We start from the raw sequence: 16,810 nt of genomic DNA, 5'->3' as shown, positions 1-16,810 counted from the left end.
CTGTGGCCTGGTAAGGCTGCTCTCCCCTCAGGGGGAGGTGATCAAAGAGCAGGCCAATCAGATTATGTCAGAGACAGTCCCTCTTCCCTTTACTATGTAACCCACTTGGACACTGAACTGCCATGGGCTACATCTGTGCAGGATTTCTAGGTTATCTCCATGAATACTACTTGGTTGGAGTATGAGTCTCTTGAAAGTTCCCTGTGTTCAAGTTTTTTGGTTCTGTTGCTCTCCTTGTGTGGTTCCCTTCCTCTCCAGCTCTTACTATTTCTCACTTCTTACAGAAGATTCCATGCACTCTGCCTAACAGTTGGCCATAAGTCTCAGTGTCTGCTTGGATTGTCTGCAGGGCAGAGGCTTTCAGAGGCCATCTGTGGCAGGTTCCTAAGTTGTTTCCTGTTTTCTTCTTCTTCTGATGTCCAGCCTCTTTGCCTTTCAGGATGGGGATTGAGCATTTTAGTCCTGGTCCTCTCTCTTGCTTAGTTTCTTCAGATGTACAGTTTTTAGTAGGTGTATACTATGTTATGTCTATATGAGTGAGTATATACCATGTGTGTCTTTATGCTTCTGGGACAGCTCACTCAGGATGATCCTTTGTAGGTCCCACCATTTATCTACAAATTTCATGATTTCCTTATTTTTCAGTGCTGAGTAATACTCCATTGTGTAGATGTACCACAATTTCTGCATCCATTCTTCAGTTGGGGGGGGGCCTCTGGGCTGTTTCCAGCTTCTGGCTATTACAAATAAAGCTGCTATAAACATGGTTGAGCAAATGTTCTTACTGTGTACTTGAGCCTCTTTTGGATATATGCCTAGGAGTGGTATGGCTGGTCCAACTGGATGTCTACATGTAGAAAAATGAAAATAGATCCATACTTATCACCCTGCACAAAACTAAAGTCCAAGTGGATCAAAGACCTCAACATAAAACCAGACACATTAAATCGGATAGAAAAAAAAATGGGGAATACCCTTGAACTCGTTGGCACAGAAGACAACTTCCTGAACAGAACACCAACAGCACAGGCTCTAAGAACAACAATCAATAAATGGGACCTCATGAAGCTGAAAAGCTTCTGTAAATCAAAGGATACCATCATCAAAACAAAACGACTGTCTACAGATTGGAAAAGAATCTTCACCAACCCTCTATCTGATAAAGGACTCATATCCAGTATATATAAAGAACTAAAGAAGCTGAAAAACAGCAAAGCAAGTAATCCACTTAAAAAATGGGGAACAGAGCTAAACAGAGAATTCTCTGTAGAGGAATATCGAATGGAATGGCAGAGAAACACTTAAAGAGATGTTCAACATCCTTAGCCATCAGGGAGATGCAAATCAAAACTACCCTGAGATATCACCTTACACCCATCAGAATGGCCAAGATGAAAAACTCAAGTGACAGCACATGCTGGAGAGGTTGTGGAGAAAGGGGAACCCTCCTCCACTGCTGGTGGGAATGTAAACTTGTACAACCACTCTGGAAAGCAATCTGGTGTTTTCTCAGACAACTAGGAATAGCGCTTCCTCAAGATCCAGCCATACCATTCTTAGTTTCTTAAGACATAGTAAAGCAGGTGATGTTATAAGAGGAGTTTTTGAAGACTGGCATAAAGCAACTAGAAAAATGCCTCTTACTCTAACGTTTATAAATAAAGAAAAGAATTGGACCACCTACAGACAAATACTGCAATTAGTTTGTTACCTAGGAGAATGGTGTATATTCTGAAGTACAGGAGAAGTGAGCTAAAAAAAAAACAGAAGAAAACGTAAAATGAGTACTTTGAAAGAATTTCTAGAGTTTTTCTTTTTGCATAAAGATGATGTCTAGGTTGCATATAAAACATAGGTGAAAATAAATGGGAATTATGGGATTTAAGCATTAAATTAAGTAAACATTTTAAATGGTTGCAAAAATTACATTCATTTTTATTCCTTAGAGATTAAAGTACAGAGAATTACTTCTAAAAAAATAGCATGGTATATTTTCTAACATTATTTAAAAGTTGTTTTTCAGTAGACACTGATGCTTAGCACGTGTTGAAAAAGAGGTATGTTTCCAGTGAACTTCCAAATATTGGCATTCGTGGAGTTGTTTCTAACACTGCAAATGCAAAACTTTCCACACTCACAAATTTAGGCTAAGGCTTTTAATTTGTCACATTTTTAGTAATTATTTAGTATTTTTATGTAAGTCTTGTTCCACCTAACCCTCTCAAAAGCCCAGATAAGGACAAAAGATTTAAAACTTCCCCAAGGACATAATAGGAAAACAGAATCTTGTTTTGTTTCTTCTCTGACTTCCTTTTTTAGAATATTTATTTTCTAAGACCTTATAGATATTCTAAAACTTAATAGGATTTTAGAAGCCCAAAGCTCTCTAAAATCATCATAAATTGAATTTTATATGACACTAAGATTTTATTATCACTGTTTCAAAAATATGAAGAAATCTAAAGAAAAGTTTAGAAAGATCCAGATCCATCTTATTTCAGTGAAAGTTTTAATGAAATAAAATTGCAATTCCTTTAAAAAAAAAAACCTAGATTGTAGAAAATAAGATTAAGTCTTATTCTAACATAAACAGGTTTGTTCCTGATCAGATAATACAGTTCAAGAAAATATCCAATTATCTTGTTCTGTTGCTCTGCTTGTGGAGTTCCCATTCCCTCCAGCTCTTACTATTTCCCACTTCTTACATAAAATTCCATTCACTCTGCCCATCAGTTGGCCATCAGGCTCAGCATCTGCTTTGACAGTCTATACTGCAGAAGCTTTCAGAGGCCCTCTGTGGCAGGTTTCAAGGTTGTTTCCTGTTTTCTTCTGGCTTTCAGAGGCCCTCTGTAGCGGGTTTCCGAGGTTGTTTCCTATTTTCGTTTTCTTCTGATGTACATGGCAGTTCAGTGTCCAAGTGGGTTACATAGTGCCTCTGACATAATCTGATTGGCCTGCTCATTGATCACTTCCCCCTGAGGGGGGAGCAGCCTTACCAGGCCACAGTAGAGGACAATGCAGCCACTTTTGATGAGAACTGATAGACTAAGATCAGAAAGAAGGAGAGGAGGACCTCCCCTATCAGTGGACTTGGGGAGTGGAATGCATGCAGAAAGGGGAGGGAGGGTGGGATCGGCAGGGGAGGAGGGAGGGGCTTATGGGGGGGATACAAAATGAATAAAGTGTAATTAATAAAAAAAAATAAAAGATTAAAAAAAAAAGGTTAACAGGAGCATTACCAAACTCAAAAAAAAAGAAAATATCCAGTTTTTCTGTATAAATTATTAATACAGCTTTTTTTCCATAATACTGTTTATATTTAAAAAAAAAAAGTAGTGGTTAGCATTAAGCTTAACCTCTGTAGTTGGCATACTATCAAAGAACAAAATTGTTGTATGTTGGAGTAAAACATGTTTGCATAAGTAGCTTATAACACAAATAAAATTTTTATTTTAATTCAAGGATTCTTGGTTTTCAGAACATGGCAAATGAGAATGTTTCAGTAACCCATCTTTTCATATGTTTTTAAATTTCTCAAATAACTAGTTTTTGTGTTTGATAAACTGAAATGTATTTTAAAAATGCGTCTAATACACATCTATGAATTGATCTGGCTCTACTGAATAACAACTGGAAAAATGTAGGCTTGTATTTGTAGATGTTCAATACCTAGAACTGGGGAATATATTTTTCTTAATCTCAAACACACACACACACACACACACACACACACACACACACACACACACTTAGATATGAGTCCAAGAATAGCACACAATTAATATTATTGAAAGACTTCAATCACACAGAAAAATGAACAACAGAATTCAGGGTGATAACAATTGTCCTTTGTATTGGATGAGTGAACTCACTCACCCTATATCTTACCTGTTGGGTTATATATGCCTGTTCATCTCTCTCATAGACTAGCTATTGATTCTCCAAATTAGTATGCAAGGAGATAAAAGATAAAAATGACTAGTTAGAGATAATAGTTATGCACCAGAGTTCAGATGTGTTCTTCATCAAGAGAATTTGAATAACAACAAAATAATTCTCACATAGCTTGAAGAAACCCAAATCCCTTTAACTAATAAGAATATAACTTCCAAAATATTTTAAAAAATGGATACCCACAACACCTCTTTAGAGTTAAGTCTCTGAAGACATACAGGTGGTGTTAATTTGAATTTTTTTCTGGAAAAAAAGTAATTAAGCACATGTATTTTCTAATAGGGATTTAAGCACTCCATCCATGATGTTCTGCATAAAACAGTGTCCAGATCTCAACATTCGGGTGTAGTTCTCATTGGTTTTAGTCACATGAGAATAAAATGGGAATGGATTTCCCGATCTATATGACATTTTTAATTAATGATATGTATATAATTTTCCTCTGTATAAGCAAACCAATCCTTCTTGAAATAATCATCAAGCGTCATGCAGATACCCACACATGATATCCTTTATATCAGTGGATTGCTAATAATTTTTACAATTGTATGATTTTAAAATTTTTACAATTTTATAGTGCACTATTGTCTTGCTTCACTCTTATCATTTTGTTGGCATTTGCACTCTAATTCTCACTGGGATATTCCTAACTTCCTAAATAGAACATTTAACAACTTCCCTTGCTAAAAATATTGATTTCTCATGTGGGTCTAAAAATGACTGACTGGATAGTGAAAGCCTGTATCTCTGCCTTCATTTTGTGTGTGTTGCTTTTACTTTGGGTCCAATTTCTGCTAGACTATGCACAGACATACCCGTTTACTTGCAAAGCAGTTTTCTCTGATTCTAGTCATCACTGTTTACTGAAAGAATATAGAGCTAAATCACTGCCTTAAATCTAAAGTTGGCACATATTCCAGGACCAGCAAAAGTCTCCCAGGAGAGCACACCCTATGTGATCATTATCAGTGAGGCCAAAACCAAAGGCCTCACCTCAAAGGGGAGAAGCAAGAGTTTATTCTGGAGCCAAATATGGGGCTGGGAAACATAAATTTCATTAAGGAAAATTCTTATTTTTCAATGTGGTAAGAGTTTCATAAAATTTTTATAGGAACAGAAAAATTCATAAAGAAATGTGTTTTTCAAATACATCCTAGAAAATACCCAGGTAGGTTGGTGAAAGAAAACCATGGATATACCCACCCGTTGCTATCTGATGGCATTCTTTTTTAAAAATTATTTTATTGTTATCATTTATTACAGTTTATTCGATTTGGATCCTAACTGAAGCCCCCTCCCTCAGCCCCTCCCAACCCCATCTTCCTTTCCTCTTCTCCACCCATGCTGGTCCCCCAATCTGATGAGGGAGGTCCTCCTCCTCTTCCACCTGATCCTAGTTCTTAACCCAACAATAGTATGGCCTCTGAAGGTCCCAGGGCAATCATATATATTTAGAAGAGAAAGAAGCATTTAAGATCACAATTAAAGCTGGACAATGGTGGCACATGACTTAAATCTTATCGGTAGGGAGGCAGAGGGAAGTGGATATCTGAATTCAAGGCAGTCTGGTCTATATGTCTAGTCTAGGACAGCCAGGGCTACATAGAAAACGTTCTTTCAAAAAACAAACAAACAATTAAAGAAGAAAAGATGTGAGGTATGTTTTTATGTGTTTTCCTTAATTTATTACCTTAATTTTTGCACCCTCAGTTCAATCATGAAGCTCATGACAAAGGGATGAAAGGGTAGGCAAGGATGCTTCTGAGTAGTGTCAGATTTAAAAAAACAAAACAAAACAAAACAAAACAAAACAAAAACAAACATGTAGCTGAAACGAAATGAAAAAAGGCACTTCAGTAACACCTTAGGAAATAGTTTGCCTAATTCATTTAGCTGCTAATGCAACATTTTGTTGTAAAATTTTATTTATTTTTCCTATGATTATGAATAACATAAAGAATAACAAAAGTTTTTGTTCACAGCTTCTCTAGCCAACATAATATTCCAAAGCCACAAATGACTAATGGGCATTTAAAACATGAAATTAACTGATTTTTTTACTGAAACACACAGTGTTTCAAGTATTTAAATTTATGTGTTGATGTGGTATGTGGTGTATATGGTTCAAAAGGAAAATACAAATCACCTGCTTATTTTTGCTCTTCTCAATATGGCCATTAGAGAAATATAAATTAATGCAAAGTTTATTGTATGTTTTAATGAAATTGTTTTCTAGAGTCAATCACACATTAAGAAGTCTACTGAGTTTCTGTCTCTCTGTGATTCTAAAAGAAGAAAGAGAGAATTTCTTATGACTAATGGAAGAATATGTCTAGTAAAAACGTAGCAAGAAATAATGGAAAACGTATTCTTTCATTAAGATGAACAATGTTTTCAATTCTGACTCTACCAAACCCTGCTGCCTGTGAAAATACGGATAATGACCATGACTCAGAAATCTTCAACTTCTCTGTAATTAAAATGAGACCCACACACAAACACCTTCCCCCAAATTCTTTTTTTCTTTTTTTATTGTTTTTTGTTTTTGTTTTTGTCTTTTTTTATTTTTTATATTAATCACAGGTTATTTACTTTATATCCCAGCTATATGCCACTCCCTCATTCCCTCCCAATTCCACCTCCCTCCCTCATCTCCTCCCTGCCCCTTTCCAAGTCCACTGATAGGGGAGGACCTCCTCCCCTTCCATCTGACCCTAGCTTATCAGGTCTCTTCTGGAAAAAAGACAGTATCTTCAACAAATTGTGCTGGTCCAACTGGATGTCTATATGTAGAAAAATGAAAATAGATCCATATTTATCACCCTGCACAAAACTAAAGTCCAAGTGGATCAAAGATCTCAACATAAAACCAGACACATTAAATCTGTTAGAAGAAAAAGTGGGGAAGACCCTAGAACTAATTGGTACAGGAGACAACTTCCTGAACAGAATACAACAGCACAGGCTCTATAATCAACAATAAAAGAATGGGACCTCATGAAACTGACAAGCTTCTGTAAATAAAAGACACTGTCATCAAAACAAAACGACAGCCTACAGACTGGGAAAGGATCTTCACCAACCTTATATCTGACAGAGGGCTAATATCCGGAATATATAAAGAACTCAAGAAGTTAAAAAGCAACAAATCAAATAATCCAATTAAAATATGGGGCACGGAGTTAAACAGAGAACTCTCTGTAGAGGGTTGTAGAATGGCAGAAATACTTAAAGAAATACTCAATGTCATTAGCAACTAGGAAGTTGCAAATCAATAGGATCCTGAGATTTCACCTTAAACCCATCAGAATGGTCAAGATGAAAAACTCAAGTGACAACACATGGTGGGGAGGTTGTGGAGAAAGGGGAACCCTCCTCCACTGCTGATGTGAATGTAAACTTGTACAACCACTCTGGAAATTAATCTGGCACTTTCTCAGACAACTAGGAATAGCGCTTCTTCAAGATCCAGCAATACCACTCCTAGGCATATATCCAAAAGAGGCTCAACTACACAATAAAGACATTTGCTCAACCATGTTTGTAGCAGCTTTATTTGTAATAGCCAGAAGCTGGAAACAGCCCAGATGCCCCTCAAATGAAGAATGGATGCAGAAATTGTGGTACATCTACACAATAGAGTATTACTCTGCAATGAAAAATAAGGAAATCATGAAATTTGCAAATAAATGGTGGGACCTGGAAAAGACCATCCTGAGTGAGCTGTCCCAGAAGCAGAAAGAAACACACAGTATATACTCACTCATATAGACATATAACATAGGATAAACCTACTAAAACCTGTACATCTAAAGAAACTAATCAAGAGAGAGGACCCTGAATAAAATGTTCAATCCTCATCCTGAAAGGCAAAGAGGATGCACATTAGAAGAAGAAGAAAACAGGAAACGACCTAGAAACCTGCCACAAAGAGCCTCTGAAAGGCTCTGCCCTGCAGACTATAAAAGCAGACTCTGAGACTTATGGCCTACTGTTGGGCAGAGTGCATGGAATCTTATGTAAGAAGTGGGAAATAGTAAGAGCTGGAGAGGACATGAACCCCACAAGGAGATCAACAGAACCAGAAAATTTGAACATAAGGGTCTTCCCAGAGATTCATACTCCAATCAAGTACCATGCATGGAGATAAACTAGAACCCATGCACAGATGTAGCCCATGGCAGTTTAGTGTCCAAGTGGGTTCCATAGTAATGGGAAGGGAACTGCCTCTGACATAATCTGATTGGTCTGCTCTTTGATCATCTCCCCCTCAGGGGGGAGCAGCATTACCAGGCCACAGAAGATGACAATGCAGCCACTCCTGATGTAATCTGATAGACTAAGATCATAAAGAAGGAGAGGAGGACCTCCCCTATCAGTGGACTTGGGGAGGGGCATGCGTGAAGAAGGGAAAAGGGGATTAGGAATGGGAGGGGAGGATGGAAGGGCTTATTGGGGGATACAAAATAAATAAAGTATAATTAATAAAATAAAATTTAATTTAAAAAAAATTGAGCATGGAGTTAGAGAACTCTCTGTAGAGGATTGTAGAATGGCAGAAAAACACTTAAAGAAATGATCAGTGTCCTTACTCATCAGGGAGATACAAACCAAAACAACACTGAGATTTTACCTTACACCCATCAGAATGGTTAAGATCAAAACTCAAGTGACAACATATGCTGGAGAGGATATGGAGAAAGGGGAACTGTCCTTCATTGCTGGTGGGAGTGCAAACTTGTACAACCACTCTGGAAATCAATCTGGCGCTTTCTCAGACAACTAGGAATAGCGCTTCCTCAAGATCCATCTGTACCACTCCTAAGCATATATCCAAAAGAGGCTCAAGTACACAACAAGGACATTTGCTCAACCATGTTTGTATCAGCTTTATTTGTAATAGCCAGAACCTGGAAACAAAACAGATGTCCCTCAGTTGAGTAATGGATACAGAAATTGTGTTACATTTACACAATGGAATACTACTCAGCAATTAAAATGAGGAAATCGTGAAATTTGCAGACAATTGGTGGAATCTAGAAAAGATCATTTTGAGTGAGGTATCCCAGAAGGAGAAAGACGTACATGGTATATACTCACATATATAGAACTATAAATAGGATAAATATATACACCTGAAAGCTATACACCTAAAGAAGACAAACAAGAAAGAAGACCTGGGGTAAGATGACCAATCCTCACTTAGAAAGACAAATGGGATGGGCATTGGACAAAGGAGAAAACAAAAACAGGACAGGAGCCTACCACAGAGGGCCTCTGAAAGACTCTACCTAGCAATATATCAAAGCAGACGCTAAGACTCATAACCAAACTTTTGGCAGAGTGCAGGGAATCATATGAAAGAAGGGTGATTTAGTAAGACCTGGAGAGGACAGGAGCTCCACAAGGACCAAATATATCAGGGCACAGGGGTCTCTCATGAGACTGTTTCTCCAACCAAGGACCATGTATCGATATAACCTAGAATCCCTGCCCGGATATCATCATGGTAACTCAGTATCCACGTGGGTTCTCCAGTAAGGGGAACAGGGACTATTTCTGAATTGAACTCAATGGTGAGCTCTTTGATGCCCCCCTCCCCCTGAGAGAAAAGAAGCCTTGCTAGGTTACAGAAGAGGACATTCCAGCCAGTCCTGAAGACAGCAACTTCTTAAGAAACAATATACTGACATGTTTAGCAGAGTGCTTGCTGACTAAATGGTATTATTCAGAAATTAATTTTCATCAAGAAGTGCATCTAAATAGGAAGATTACTAGGGTTTGGTCACATGGGCACTACTTAGTGGCAGGGTCTCCATTTGACCTGGGAAAAAAACAGCATTTACAGATTTTCTGCAAAACTTAGGTTTGGGGAGGTAGGTATTTTAATTAATCCTTACACAGGACTCCTATTGATTAATTATGCAGGATGGGGTTTATGTGATTTTTTCATATGAAATTTATTTGGGAAATTTAATTGTAACTTTGTAATTCTCATGTTAAGATGTTAATTAATGTCACATCAAGTTATTCCCAGCATTATTCAGCATAAAACTCATCAAATTATGAGCATACATAACTCTAGGCTTGGCTCCTGCAGCTGCCATCTCTCAATAATTACTTTTTAAAATGCATGTATTATACATTTTAATGCCTCAGATGTTCCGTAAATTGACATAAGCCAACTACAAGTGTTTTGGAGCCCGTATCATAGGACTTACGGCTCTCTGTTCCTCAAGAGAGAATTGTTAATTCCTTTACAACTGTACCATGTTGTTAGATTAGTCACAAGGTGATGCCACCAAGTAAGTGTCTGAAACAACGGGGATTTGTTGTGTCAGCATTCTAAATATTGTAAATGGTAAATGCAGATCCATAGTGCTATTATATGACTTTCTTCAAGTCTAGTTTCTGCAATGAAATGCACGTGTTTATGGACTGGGAAGGCAGCTAAATGGTAGGGTGCTTTCCCAACATGACCTACCCTCAATTCCCAGCACTGTAGAAAAAGGTATATATCTATATCTACCATCTTCTAGCACGGACTTTCGCTACTGTTGTCTAGTTATCTTTTGTTTATTTAAAGCAGGCTCTATGTTCTAGAAATATCTTAAAGCTACGTGAAGGGGAATTAAATTCTATACTTATACAGCTAGAAGTTCTAGTTTTCTGTGATTTTGAGAATATTCCCTTACAATCTTTGGTTTTAAATTTATTTCTATATTAAATTATCTAGAATTAATAGTGTTGGACATGCATTGTGGCATTTTTAAAATTAACTAAATAAAAATACAGTTTAGCCTTAGTTACTTGAAGATCAAAGAACACATTTCTTATATTTTTTATTATTTAAAACAAGCAGAACTATTCCTTTCTCATTTTATACTGAATTTGCGTGGTGAACATGTAAATCTGTTTTTAAAAATGTTGAATATTTTATCTCAGAACTGACTATAGAGTAAGCTATTCACACTGCCTTCTCAGAAGTGAATGTCTGGAAGAGAGAAGAAGATTCAAAGATAAAGGTCATAACTGACTCAGCCACAAAGCTAACACAGATCATCACTGGGAAAAAAAGTATGTCTGGCTGCCAAAGTAATCCCAGATATGTAGATTTTTAAGAGAGCTAACATGTGAAGTGTTTCTGCTTTCAAGGCTGGGATCCTGGTGTTCTGCTCCATCAGCTGTCATCGTGAAAGCACACTGGCCAGGCATCCAGTCATGTGATGACTGCTGTATCTGAACAAGGAGAATACCATCTTCCATTAGCTAGCCTTCTAAGACAATTGCCAGCTTCAATGTTGTTGAGATATTCCCCTCAGACACAGAAGGATATTATTATTAGGATCTAGTTCCCAAGAGTTGTGCTTCAAATCTCTGCAAATTAGTGTGGCTTACGGTAACAGAAAGATATATCTTTACAGAATTAGAGTCTAGAACTTTAAAATGAATGCTGAATTCTTTCAGCTGCTGGAGGTCTAGGCTTTCCTTTCTTGTGATGTTAATGTCACCGTCACCATTGTCTCAGATTTTACAGGCCCCACCCACTGTCTTTGGTTTATATTTTTATATTCTACTAAAGATACTTCTAAGTAAATTTATACAGACTCAGATAGTTAAAAATGGACTCATTCTGAAATTTCAAGTTATAATCACAAAGATGCCTTATGACATCTTTGTGATGTTGGAATGACACATCATTAATCCCTCTGGCTGGAAGCCAAACAGGTGCTCAATACACATCTTTAATCCCAAACAATGAAAGTAAAGTTAGTTGGTAGAAGAAAGCAGCCACTTTTGAAAGTGACATCTTATTGAGGGGCAGACAAAGCAACAAACAAGGGAAAGATTTGACAGAAAAGTCAGAAATGGGATATGCCCAACTCTCATGAGAACATCACATGAAAGAGAGGCGACTTAAAAGAGCAGCACAAACATGGTTGAGCAAATGTCTTTATTGTGTAGTTGAGCCTCTTTTGGTTATATGCCTAGGAGTGGTATTGCAGAGTAATACTCTATTGTGTAGATGCACCACAATTTCTGTATCCATTCTTCATTTGAGGGGCATCTGGGCTGTTTCCAGCTTCTGGCTATTACAAATAAAGCTGCTACAAACATGGTTGAGCAAATGTCTTTATTGTGAAGTTGAGCCTCTTTTGGATATATGCCTAGGAGTGGTATTGCTGGATCTTGAGGAAGCGCTATTCCTAGTTGTCTGAGAAAGTGCCAGCTTGATTTCCAGAGTGGTTATACAAGTTTACGTTCCCATCAGCAGTGGAGGAGGGTTCCCCTTTCTCTACAACCTCTCCAGCATATGTTGTCACTTGAGTTTTTCTTATTGGCCATTCTGATGGGTGTAAGGTAAAATCTCAGGGTCGTTTTGATTTGCATCTCCCTAATGGCTAATGACATTGAACATTTCTTTAACTGTTTCTCTGCCATTTGATAGTAGCAGCTTTATTTGTAAGAGTCAAAAGCTGGAAACAGCCCAGATACCCCTCAACTGAAGAATGGATGCAGAAATTGTGGTACATCTACACAATGGAGTATTATATTACTTTGCAATGAAAAATAAGGAAATCATGAAATTTGCAGGTAAATGGTGAGACCTGGAAAAGACCATCCTGAGTGAGCTGTCTCAGAAGCAGAAAGAAACACACAGTATATACTCACTCATATAGACATATAACATAGGATAAACCTACTAAAATCTGTACATCTAAAGAAACTAATCAAGAGAAAGGACCCTGAATAAAATGCTCAATCCTCATCCTGAAAGGCAAAGAGGATGCACATCAGAGGAAGAAGAAAACAGGAGACGACCTAGAAACCTGCCACAGAGGGCCTCTGAAAGGCTCTGCCCTGCAGACTCTCAAAGCAGACTCTGAGACTTATGGCCAACTGTTGGGCAGAGTGCATGGAATCTTATGTAAGAAGTGGGAAATAGTAAGATCTGGAGAGAACATGAACCCCACAAGGAGATCAACAGAACCAGAAAATTTGAACACAGGGGTCTTCCCAGAGAAACATATTCCAACAAAGTACCATGCATGGAGATAAACTAGAACCCCTGCACAGATGTAGCTCATGGCAGTTTAGTGTCCAAGTGGGTTCCATAGTAATAGGAAGAGGGACTGCCTCTGACATGAACTGATTGGCCTGCTCCTTGATCACCTCTCCCTGAGGGGGGAGCAGCCTTACCAGGCCACAGAAGATGACAGTACAGCCACTTCTGATGTGATCTGATAGACTAAGATCAGAAGGAAGGAGAAGAGGACCTCCCTTATCAGTGGACTTGGGGAGGGGCATGCGTGAAGAAGGGGGAAGGAGGGTGGGACTGGGAGGGGAGGAAGGAGGGGCTTATGGGGGGATATCAAGTGAATAAAGTGTAATTAATAAAATTAAATTAAATTAAAAAAAGAGAGCAGCACAGAGAGAGGAGAATTGAATCAGTTCAGTCAGTTCTGGCAGTAGAGCTGAGCACACAGTTCAGTTAAACTCAGTCAGCTGGGAGTCCTGTCAGGTGAGTTCAGGGAATACATCAGTGAGTTGATTTGAGGTCAGTTCACCAGTTGAGTACAGTTTGAGCAATTCAGTGAGATGCTGAGTGAGGCCAGACCAAATCAGCCAGGTTGGAGAGACATTTGCGCCAGAAAAAAAACTGTGTTGAATCAGCTAGCAAGAGTTCAGAAAGAACTAGAAATGGGACAGATATTCAGTAGTAATCCTTGGAGATGATAAATTAATCTGGTGAATGAAAGTTACATTTATACAAATTGGACTTGGTGCTTTTCTTCATGGAGGTGGGAGGGTGGGCCTGGGAAAAATGAGGAGTGAGACTGATCACACTCAACAAAGTTCCAAACCAATAAAAATTTTATGTTGGAGAGAAAAAGTAAAAAGAAGTTCCATTTTAGTTATACTTCACTTCATAACCCTTCCTAAGATTTCACCTTTAAAATAATTTTGTTAGAGAGAGAAAAAATATCAGCTTCTTCCATCACTCTCAAGGCAGTATTCTTCTAAATCATAATTTGCCCAATAGATTTTAAAATAAAAACTATTACAATGTTTGATAAAATATAAGCTTTTAAATAAAATAGTGGGATGTTTGTGTTATTTACTATTGTCACTATAACATCTTTCTAAAAATAATTTGAAGAAAATAATTTTGACTCACAGTTTCAGAAGTTTCAGTCCATGTCTTGTAGGCTCCATCCACTTTCATACTGTTACAGGGCATAGACATAACTGGGGGTATGAGCAGAGGAAAGTGTCTCACCTCATGGCAGTCATGAAATAAATAGAGAAAATAGTACCCCAAGAGTATACCATTCAAAGTCATGTTCTTGTGACCTTCTTCTTTAAACTGGGCCCACTTCATCACATCCAGTTCAGCTATGAACTTAGTAAAGCACTGATCCATTGATGATATTAATGCTCTTATAAACCAACTACTTCTTCATGGTTTCACCAGCTGAAGTACTTTAATCTGAACCCAAGACAAATGACTTATATCCCCTATAATATATAAAACATATAATATCTATGCAAACAATGAGATATTATTTCCTACTGAAAGTTTCATTTTTACAATTGGTCAAATGCTGGTGCCTGGAATACATATATATTGCATTTCAATAGCGACTCACCTGGTCATAATTCAATTGCCAGTCATTCCTTAGACAACTGTGCTACTGACAGCCTTCATTTCATGATTGTCACTTTTTTAACATCTTGAAATGAAGACAAATCATACCCAACTATGAAGTTATCTTTTCTTTTGTTACTTTTTAAAAACTGTCATGTGACAGGCATAGCAGATAGTTTTATGGAAACATTTTACTGTTTTTACATTTAAAAGTATCTTTTTCATTGTGAACAAAATTTTTGCAATTCTGCTGACTACAAATTTGTAAAAGTATAAAATCTTCTGCAGTGTACCAACTGTAAAAATAAAACGATGTCCACTCTTTATATTTTTGGATCCATGAGACCACAAGTTCATAAATAACAGAATGGGAGAAAGATCTGTATGTCATAGAATAAAAGATAAACGTAATACATTTTATAAGACATGACTTTAGAATCTCAGGGTATTATTGTCTGGCACCACAGTCTATCTTAAATCAACACCCTGAATTCTGTGGAGCCAGATACTTGCAGAAATGGAGGGTGTCATTAGATCAACAAATCTAAGTTTGTGAGTTTTAATCTGAAGCCATACATTGTCTTCTAAAAAATGAATTTCCAGGCTACAGTCAATGATATGTAGCTTGTATGACTCTGGTTAAGGAATTCTCTTCATCTTCTGTCAAGGGCTCAGCAGAATCATTATTGTCAAAATGGCAAATCCACATCTAAAGAAAGTGTTTATTCCAATGAGAGAATGTTATTATTGCGTCTTTTCCAACAGAATCCCATAATGTGATCAATTCATCCCTTAGTGATTTGTCATTCACTTCAGTCTCTGAGAATTTAGGAGTCAATTTTAATAAAACTATGCCCAGTGCAACTGGAACTTGATGTGACTGGGCAGCAAGGGACTGATAGAAGAACAGACTCACTTACCGAAAAGCATGAATCAGGTGGGCTGTGCAAACACTGATGGAGTGGCACCAAAGAGCACAAACCAGAAACTCTGAACATTTGTTATGTACAGTACATAAAGAAGTTAGCTAGTACAAATAAAGCTGCTACAAACATGGTTGAGCAAATGTCCTTGTTGTGTTCTTGAGCAAATTTTGGTATAAGCCTAGCAGTGGTATAGTTGGATCTTGAGGAAGCACTATTCCTAATTGTCTGAGAAAGTGCCAGATTGACTTCCAAAGTGGTTGTACCAGTTTACATTACCACCAGCAATGGAGGAGTTTTCCCCTTTCTCCACAACCTCTCCAGCATGTGTTCTAATTGAGTTTTTGATTTTAGCCATTTTGATGGGTGTAAGGTGAAATCTAGGGTCGTGTTGATTTGCATCTCTCTGATGGCAAAGGATGTTGAGCATCTCTTTAAGTATTTCTCTGCCATTCTATATTCCTCTACAGAGAATTCTCTGCTTAGCTCCGTACCTGATTTTTTTTTAATTGGAATACTTGATTTGCTACTTTTTAACTTAATTTAGTTTTTATATATTCTGGATATCAGCTCTCTGTCAAATGTAAGGTTGGTGAAGATCCTTTCCCAGTCTGTAGTCTGTTGTTTTGTTTTGATGACAGTGTCTTTTGCTTTACAGAAGCTTTTTAGTTTCATGAGGTCCCATTTATTTATTGTTGATCTTAGAACCTGTGCTGTTGGTGTTTTGTTTAGGAAGTTGTCTCCTGTGCCAATGAGTTCAAGGCTCTTCCCCACTTTTTCTTCTAACTGATTTAGAGTATATGGTTTTATGTTGAGGTCTTTGATCCACTTGGACTTTAGTTTTGTGCAGGGTGATAAATATGGATCTATTTTCATTTTTTCCATGTAGACATCCAGTTGGACTAATAGCCAGAACCTGGAAACAACCCAGAAGTCCATCAACGGAGGAATGGATACAGAAATTGTGGTATTTTTACACAATGGAATACTACTCAGCACTCAAAAACGAGGAAATCATGAAATCTGCAAGCAAATGGTGGGATCTAGAAGAGATCATTCTGAGTGAGGTATCCCAGAAGGAGAAAGACACACATGGTATATACTCACTTATATAGACCTATAAGATATAATAAACATAATGAAGTCTATATACCTAAAGAAGATAAACAAGAAAGAAGACCTGGGTAAGAATATCAATCCTCACTTAGAAAGACAAATGGGGTGGACATGGGACAAAAGAGAAAACAAGTAACAGGACAGGAGCCTACCATAGGAGGCTTCT

The sequence above is a fragment of the Psammomys obesus genome, unplaced genomic scaffold, assembly GCF_907164565.1.
Source record: "Psammomys obesus unplaced genomic scaffold, mPsaObe1.curated_primary_1811, whole genome shotgun sequence".
Lineage (NCBI taxonomy): Eukaryota > Metazoa > Chordata > Mammalia > Rodentia > Muridae > Psammomys > Psammomys obesus.
Note: the sequence above shows the minus strand (reverse complement) of the source record.